Here is a 9,304-nt window from a genome sequence, read left to right on the forward strand (position 1 = left end):
AGGCACCACTGTGTACATACTGAGACTTTGATCCTTTCAATGCCACAGCAGGCACCACTGTGTACATACTGAGACTTTGATCCTCTCAATGCCACAGCAGGCACCACTGTGTACATACTGAGACTTTGATCCTCTCAATGCCACAGCAGGCACCACTGTGTACATACTGAGACTTTGATCCTTTCAATGCCATCGTAGACATCTGTAAGAGCCATGGACTCATGTTGTTGTTGAAGCAGGTACCCACGTGCCATCGCCTCATTGGTTATACCCACGTTATACCCACGTGGGTGACTGAAAGACAAATGAGGTCAGTGGCGGTAATGCACCGGATTTATGAAAGTTTTCATTCGCATTATAAAGTCAAGAGAAGAAAAAGCCTGGAAGGAGGAGAGATGACTAGAAACGATTCGTTTGACCGGTTTATGTGTGGATTAATTGTCAGAGTAGAGGACCTTGAGCATTTCAGGTAAAATAACAACTCAATGTTTATATCCCAGGACAAAGTAGCTAGCAAAAGCAAGCTAGCTATATAGGACAAATTAGCTAGCAAGTGGAAGCTAGCTAGCTAAATTGCCATACATGTTTAATCCTTTTCAACCTGTCCCCAAATTAATATAATTGGTTCAGTTTTTTAAAATATTTTAGCCTGCGTGTTGTGATCGCATTTGGTGTGGGGGTACAAAATACATTTATGCACGATGGAGCACGATCGCGGCCGGTTTGGGTTCCGTGTAAGTCCTAGGGGGTAGGGAGTAGGTTGGTTCCTTCTAGTACTATAAAGTATAGGGTAAGTCCCGGAAAGTAAGATCGAGCAGGCTAGTACCTGTAGGGTAATTCCTAGGGGGTAAATTTCAAGTTGGTTAGGTCATGTGACTACTATAAGAATTGGGTGAGTCCCGGAAGGTAAGCCCGAGCAGGCTGGTATCTGCAAAGGGTAAGTCCTATTGGGTAAGACCTGGTTCCCTGCTGTAATATAGGGTGACATTTTCAGAATATCGGAAAAATGTAACAAACTGGATAGAATTGGGCAACATTTCCCCGCTGATGGAGAATTGAAATCAAATAAAGAATTCAGGGAGGCATATATGACCTGGCACAGTTACATAAAAACAGAATCAAAAGCTCAATATACCAGCGATTTGATGTCAGCATTCTATCAACAAAAAGTACAAACCGATAAACCCGGAATTAGTTGAAGTACTCAGCCACAGAAAGACTCGGTACGGGAGTGCATTGATAGAATTTGCACTTCGGCTTTGATGGCAGGTTTGAAACCTGTGATCCAAACGGCAATTGTGGGGGGTTGTGGATGAAATAGAGCAAGATGTTTTGAGAGTGGAATACGACTCCACTCACTTCGCAGATGTGAAACTCACTAACTGTGGTTTCAATGGCCAAGGTAAGACAAAGAAACAGCGGAAAAACATCAAAGCGTAGGGAGATAGCTCTCTGTTTTCGATGTGGGACTATCGGACATTGGAAGAATGAGTGTAGAGTAGGAATGGAGCCTACTGCATTCATAGGAAATGCTGCCATGGAAGCGTTAGCCGCTAACGGTTAGCGGGACAGGAAACTTACACATATCGGTGTATGGCCTCAGTTCGATCGAAAGTACAACTTTTTAATAGAGGCCAGGGATCAAATATTGCGGATTCCTTATGATGAGAAATTGGCTAAATTTGCCACAGGAAAAAAGTATTTTGGGTTGAAGAATCTAGGCAAAATGCCAGGGGAATGGATTCTGAAGAGTGATGTGGAATAATCAGAATTGGTTGGTAACATAGGTAAGATGTTTTATATTCATCATATGTTTGTAAGTTACTTCTTATCAAGAATGTTATTTTTGTATAATACTGTGGCAGGGTTGAAGTATGTGTTCTAAGTTGCATGGGCCGCAGAGAGGGGAGAGGTCAAAGTGTCATCATGTGTAAACATATATTTTGCTCCACTGTGTCTGTGTGCCAGTCACTCCCTACTTTTCCCATCGGGGAAAGGAGGATGGCAGTGTCTGGAATCATTCTATGCTCCCTCTAATGTTGTCCCTATCTTAACCTATAGCAACCTATTGATAACTATTGATAACTAACTCTGACTTGTGTGTGGTTTGCGCTCATGATTTGGTAAATAGAGGAAATTTCCATGACAAGAGGTAACAAATTAAAATTATCTGGCAAAACACTCCTTGCAAACTCAGAAAACCTTGGGGGGTTTTTTGATATCAGAGACATTTTATGTGGTTTTAATATGAAATAGATTTATAGAATGGACGAAAGGGTGGAGGGGTAATGAGGAATTAGCAAAGGGGTTACTAAACTTAAAATTAACTTTTCATTTTTTTAGTTCAGAACACTGTGGTGCGGTGGTTATGGAGAGTCATGGGAAAACGAGACCAGTGAATCGTTGGACTCAGTGGCGAGATAAAATCGCAGTGTCTAAGGGCAATACATGCTAAATAAAAGATAAATAAATGATGTGGTGGATTAAAACAAATGTTTAATGATTGCAGTAAGGACAGTGGATTTACCATGGTCATGTTTAATACTTGTGGATTGCACTCTTTTCCAAGAGGAGGGGGGGTCATTATCTCTCGTTGGAATACTCCTGGAGACTGTGGTATTGGGGAGAGCAGTTAGTGATATTCGGCAGATTTAAGTATAAAAGTATCTGGATTAGGCCATAAATGGAGTTTCCAGATAAGTAAGGCCTGTTCATGTGTGTTTTTCGACCTAAGTTGTACCACACACAGACCAGCACGCACACACAACTTAACAGTTATGAATATGCGTGGTGTTGATACTGTGGTCTTTTCAATTCAGCTTTTAATTGGGTATGCAGAATGATGGAAAGGTTTAAAATATTTTTAAATGGTTTCAGAAAGACAGGGAAAGAAAAGGGAAAGGAAATACTTAATGGTGTCGAATGCCCTGTATCCTTTCTGGTGAGGCCTGATCAATGTCACTAGAAATGATCGAAACAGGTGGGATTTAATTATAAAATGAATGAGAAACACCAGATTCTATTCTATTTTACCATTACTTTATGATATACTATTATCTCCTTATTGTGTTATCAAGAGTTGCAATTCCAAATTGATTGGTTATTTGAATGTTTCTTTTTTATTTAACATGTCTTTAAATCACGATGTGAGTCATGTGTTCGAAGGGAAAATCATCAGTTCCCTGGGGTCCTTGTCTTTGGGTACCTATACAAATGTATTTTGTTCAGTCTGCATATAGAAGGAAAAATATATGTTAATAAGGGGATTGATAAATGGATTGTGATATGTGTATTGCTGATTTAATTTTTGTCTTTGTTTCAATACAAATTTCACCAGATGGGGTCTACTGGAGTGTGGGATTCTCCTATGGGCTAGGGTACTAACTTCCTGATCAGGTAGCTCTTCCGAGACATCGCCAGTAAAATGAGCTAATTTTGAAAATAGTTTCAACAGTAACAGCATGTTGTTATGCTCTGACGTTGTCGTAGAGATAATGTTATTAAGATATTGGGAATGTAGTAATTTGCCATATAGTCAATGCTTGTCTGGGTTTCCTGAAACAGAAATTACTTGAACTAAACTGTTGTTCTGATCTGTCCTCTCTTGAGGTTATCATAGAAGGTGACGTCAGATGGTGTCTTAATGCCGGAAGGAATCATTTGGCCACAAACAGTGTGTGAACCTCAAAACCCTCCCTAACCAGCTGAAGAAAGAGCGACAAAGGCGTTCAATGCGACAGTGACTTTTAACACTTCTGAGTCCGAGCCAAACCTGGGTACCAGCGGCAGGAGTGCACCAGAGTCCTGAGACCACGCATGTGGAGTGAGCGTGGAGAGAGATAACATATCATTTCTCTCATGTTCCTGTGGTGCTGGTGGGAGAAATGGACCAGAAAGAATGGTGATAGAGAAGGGTGATAGAGAAGGGTGATAGCGGCTCAGGTGAGAGACTTGTGTACGTGGGAAAAACAGATGTATCTATTTGGATATTGAAATCGGGACATGATCAAGGGCCATCAAATGTGACAGGCACGAGTTACATGTGCCGTTGGGAAGATGAACTGTAACGCTATTTGTAGAAGACACGCTAGAATGATAAGTGCCGGGAGGGGGGGTCTACACACTGCAAACAATTTAGACTAAGTATGCCGATCTTACCAGGCCACTCGCGACAGGAAAACAGGGACAAGGGGGGGGGGGCTGAAAAAATAAGAGTTATTACGGGCAAGAAAAGGTTCCGTTTATAAATGTACATTCTAAACGGGATGATGTGTGCTAGGTTGAGAAACTTGAATTAGAGTCATACTCAAAGTAAAGCACTAAAGACTGTCATTCTAAATTTGGGTTGGATAATTTATCAAATGTTTTTATTATGATTTGGATACAGCGAGAGAGAGAGTTGCTTTCAAATGATGGGGGCACTGCTCAAATTTATTAGGTCTAGGGAAGCTCTAGAAACCTTTTCTTTAAGTGTCCTCCGACAGGGAGGATATTAGAGAACTCAATGGATGATAGCTTGAGTCTACCACAAAGATTTTTCGTTTTCTTTTGTCTTACCATGTCATCAGAATTCTCATGTTAAATTGCATTGATACATAGAGATTGCTGGATGATACGGTACAATTAATTGCATACAAGGCTCATAGTATGTGTTTTTCAATAACACCCAAGGATGAAAATGAAGGAGAGGGCATGGAGACCAGCATCACATGGGTATAGAACATCATGGATGGAGGGTTCTTTCCCCAGTTTTAGTCGCATCAAGGGTGGTGTGAAATTATTAAACTTAATTTTTTAATTTCCTTTCCAAGTCAGTATGTTTCTAGGTTTTGTGGAACATACGAGTGATCATTGTTCCAGAGGAGTGTCATGACGTGACCCTCTTTGGATATAGCAAGCACCAACTCTCTCTCTCACCACCTCTCTCTTCCCCCTACACCCAGGCTCTGTTATCCCAGGTTGTAAATTCCTGGAGGAGACTCTCTCCCTCATGCAGTATAGAGAGAGAGAGGTTCACAGTCGAACAAACAAACTTCTTCTACATCACAGAACGTGAGAACTGAACAATATCCATGTTTTGGAGAATGTGTAAAACGGTCCATTTTGTTTTATGATTGTGACCTCAGGATAGACAATACAGCCACATTACCATAACTCTGTTTATACAGGAGCCTCCGTTCTGAGGCTTGCATCTAATTATTGTATAAAATTAATGAGTAAAGATTAAACTATTTGTGAAATTGTGTAATGTGATTTTAAACTGTGAGAGAATTGTATTTCTGTTTAAAGTTTTACTAAGTCATTGGCCCGCCCCCATGAGCACAGACGTCGATCTGGCATCATGGGACAGCTTTTCCATAAAACCCCCACCTGGAGAAATCATCTTCAGACCAAGTGTACCTCGATTACCGAGAGGGCTAAGGTTTGAGTAGAGACCATGCGTACCTCGATTACCGAGAGGGCTAAGGTTTGAGTAGAGATCATGACGACACACTGAGCGTAAATATATATATTGATTGTAATTATTCTCAAATGAGTGAGCGTTCATTTGCAAAGGATTAGCATTTCAATTATTATAATTATCAACTGTGTAGTGTCTTTTGTCTTTCGCGCCCTTCTCAGTCCCTTTGTCTACCAAGCCGCCATACCAGTTTAGCCCACTAGGGCACATCCCCTATCATTTCCCTGTAACCATACCAACTGTTTGTTTGTTTGTTGTGCATTTCTGTGATTATTTAGTTAGTTAGTAAATAAATGATTAAGACAATTGATGTATGGATGATTCATAGCAAAGACTGGGTTCGTGCAGATAACCAACAATTTACGACATTTGGAATGAGACTAACGTGAGGTAAAGAATAATTCATTAATTAAAAGACTAATTGGTCAGATATTAAAATATCTGAAAAGTGATATTAGGAAAATTATAACTTTGTAATCTGAAGATTTTCCTTGGTGCCCCGACTTCCTAGTTAATTACATTTACATGATTAGTTTAATCACGTAATAATAATTACAGAGAATTTGATTTGATAAAATAACAGTCTTCACTTTAATGATGCCAAAGACATGACAGGAAGGACCGATGTATATTGACTAATTGATTTGAGAATGTTTTAGTACGTTTATAACTGTAGGAGTGCATTAGGATTAGTGACCATTGTGTTATGGGTTAGATGGAATGATACATGTGCAAATGTATCTGTAGCAGGAAGCAAGGTACACATGAGGCCTGTGGTTGAGACAGAATGTTTACATAGGGCTGTTAAGTGGGATGGAATGTGACGGGTGGAGATCTGTGGTGGCTTATAAATTAAGGTTGTGGTGGTAGAGTGGTATCATTCCCAGATACTATGTATATTGTTACAGGAGACAACTGTCCTCCCTCTCCTCTGAGCTAACTGCACAATATAGTGACTATTATGAAGTTAAATTGAACGTTACACATACCCAGATCATGGTGAGAGTAGAAGAGATACTGGCTGCTCTCATCCTTCTAGACCTATCGGCTGCCTTCGATACTGTGAACCATCAGATCCTCCTCTCCACCCTCTCCGAGTTGGGCATCTCCGGCGCGGCCCACGCTTGGATTGCGTCCTACCTGACAGGTCGCTCCTACCAGGTGGCGTGGCGAGAATCTGTCTCCTCACCACGCGCTCTCACCACTGGCGTCCCCCAGGGCTCTGTTCTAGGCCCTCTCCTATTCTCGCTATACACCAAGTCACTTGGCTCTGTCATAACCTCACATGGTCTCTCCTATCATTGCTATGCAGACGACACACAATTAATCTTCTCCTTTCCCCCTTCTGATGACCAGGTGGCGAATCGCATCTCTGCATGTCTGGCAGACATATCAGTGTGGATGACGGATCACCACCTCAAGCTGAACCTCGGCAAGACGGAGCTGCTCTTCCTCCCGGGGGAGGACTGCCCGTTCCATGATCTCGCCATCACGGTTGACAACTCCATTGTGTCCTCCTCCCAGAGCTCTAAGAACCTTGGCGTGATCCTGGACAACACCCTGTCGTTCTCAACTAACATCAAGGCGGTGGCCCGTTCCTGTAGGTTCATGCTCTACAACATCCGCAGAGTACGACCCTGCCTCACACAGGAAGCGGCGCAGGTCCTAATCCAGGCACTTGTCATCTCCCGTCTGGATTACTGCAACTCGCTGTTGGCTGGGCTCCCTGCCTGTGCCATTAAACCCCTACAACTCATCCAGAACGCCGCAGCCCGTCTGGTGTTCAACCTTCCCAAGTTCTCTCACGTCACCCCGCTCCTCCGCTCCCTCCACTGGCTTCCAGTTGAAGCTCGCATCCGCTACAAGACCATGGTGCTTGCCTACGGAGCTGTGAGGGGAACGGCACCTCAGTACCTCCAGGCTCTGATCAGGCCCTACACCCAAACAAGGGCACTGCGTTCATCCACCTCTGGCCTGCTCGCCTCCCTACCACTGAGGAAGTACAGTTCCCGCTCAGCCCAGTCAAAACTGTTCGCTGCTCTGGCCCCCCAATGGTGGAACAAACTCCCTCACGACGCCAGGACAGCGGAGTCAATCACCACCTTCCGGAGACACCTGAAACCCCACCTCTTTAAGGAATACCTAGGATAGGATAAAGTAATCCTTCTCACCCCCCCTTAAAAGATTTAGATGCACTATTGTAAAGTGGCTGTTCCACTAGATGTCATAAGGTGAACGCACCAATTTGTAAGTCGCTCTGGATAAGAGCGTCTGCTAAATGACTTAAATGTAAATGTAATGGTTGCATTTCAGACCATGGTAAACCTTCAAGAAACCTTTGACTCAGACTTTTGTTAGGTTGGATATTCTTCCAACTTCATTAATCTCTTTAACAATTTCTAACAGCCAGTGAACACTTGACAGATTCCATGAAGTAGTTACTCACGGCAGTCGCTGTAGGGACAGTAATTAAAGGAGGCTATAGTAAAGCATGTAATTGGACTAAGGCGCAAATTATGGAGTTTGAGGTAGGCATCATGGGCATTGTCAGTAGTAGTAGGGGTTACTTTAGTAGCATTGTTGGAATATCAGTTTAAGAGGACTCATGCCACATGGCTTGGTAGCTGGTATCTGGGAGACAGATTACCGGAGGCTGTTATTCAAATGTCACAAATGAGTGATTTGGCTATAAAGGGGGAGTCTATGTTGTCAGGAAATGACCCATGCGTTGCAGTGAGTATATCCTCAGGTGAAAGCAGCACATGAGGAGCAGGAGATAACCGAGGGCATAGGCTGAATTCTGGAGATTGAGTGTACATCAAAAAAAAAAAGATACACCAGGCAGGGAAGTTGGGACAGCATTGGTCTGGTCCACACACAGTACTCATTACAGCAGCGGTTAAGATCATCATGTCTCTCCTTGGTGGGTTCACAGTTCTCAAGTGGAGTGAGGTTCAGCTGCATAATGGGTGAGTGTAAATTACGTTGACACCATCTGAAATATAACTGATGCACGCCACTGCACAGTAGGGAGATGATGAGGAGCAAGCAGTGGCTGTGCACTCGTGGCGCTGTGCCACTGCTCGCTCCGTTTGCTACAAATATGTGTTATAACTTCTCACTCTGACCTTAAAGGGATAGTACAAGATGTTCTACTGTCCCAGAGTCAGATGAGCTCATGGATACAATTTATACAGTATGTCTCTATGAGCAGTTGTCTCTATGAGCAAGGAAGTTTAGTTTTGCTAGACATTGCTAACAAGCATTAGCGCAATGACTGGAAGTCTACAGGAACAGCTAGTATGACTAACACTAGTTAGAATTTGTGCTAACGCTAGTTAGAAATTGTGCTAATGCTAGTTAGCAACTTCCTTCAAACTGCATGCAGAGACATAAAAATGGTATCCAAAAGTTTACCTGACTATGGGTACTAAGAAAAGGGCTTAATTGCCTAAATCTCCCTTTCCCTTTAAAAGTGCAGTGAACTGTTGCTAAATGAACAAAGGGAAACACCATGTGATATATTAGTTGTGTCTTAATTCATCCTTAGTGGTCCTTTATCCATTAGATACTGCATCTGTACTCATAACTAGCAGCAACACATCATGACTTCATCTATAAAGCTATAAACTATAAAGCTATAGCTAAATAACTGTTTGGTTTCTAAGGTGGCACCAAATATCAAAGCCAATATGGAGCAGGGGATGCTTCTTCCGATGTCTTCTCCATCCAGCCACTCAGACAGAGGATGTGGACTACCTGTTGGAGGAGATTGGTCGTGGTGGTCATGATATATACATCAGGATTGAGACCAATTTATGAATCCGGGTTTGGTGAACAAGG

The sequence above is a fragment of the Oncorhynchus nerka genome, linkage group LG20 (genome assembly GCF_034236695.1).
Source record: "Oncorhynchus nerka isolate Pitt River linkage group LG20, Oner_Uvic_2.0, whole genome shotgun sequence".
NCBI classification, from domain to species: Eukaryota; Metazoa; Chordata; class Actinopteri; order Salmoniformes; family Salmonidae; genus Oncorhynchus; species Oncorhynchus nerka.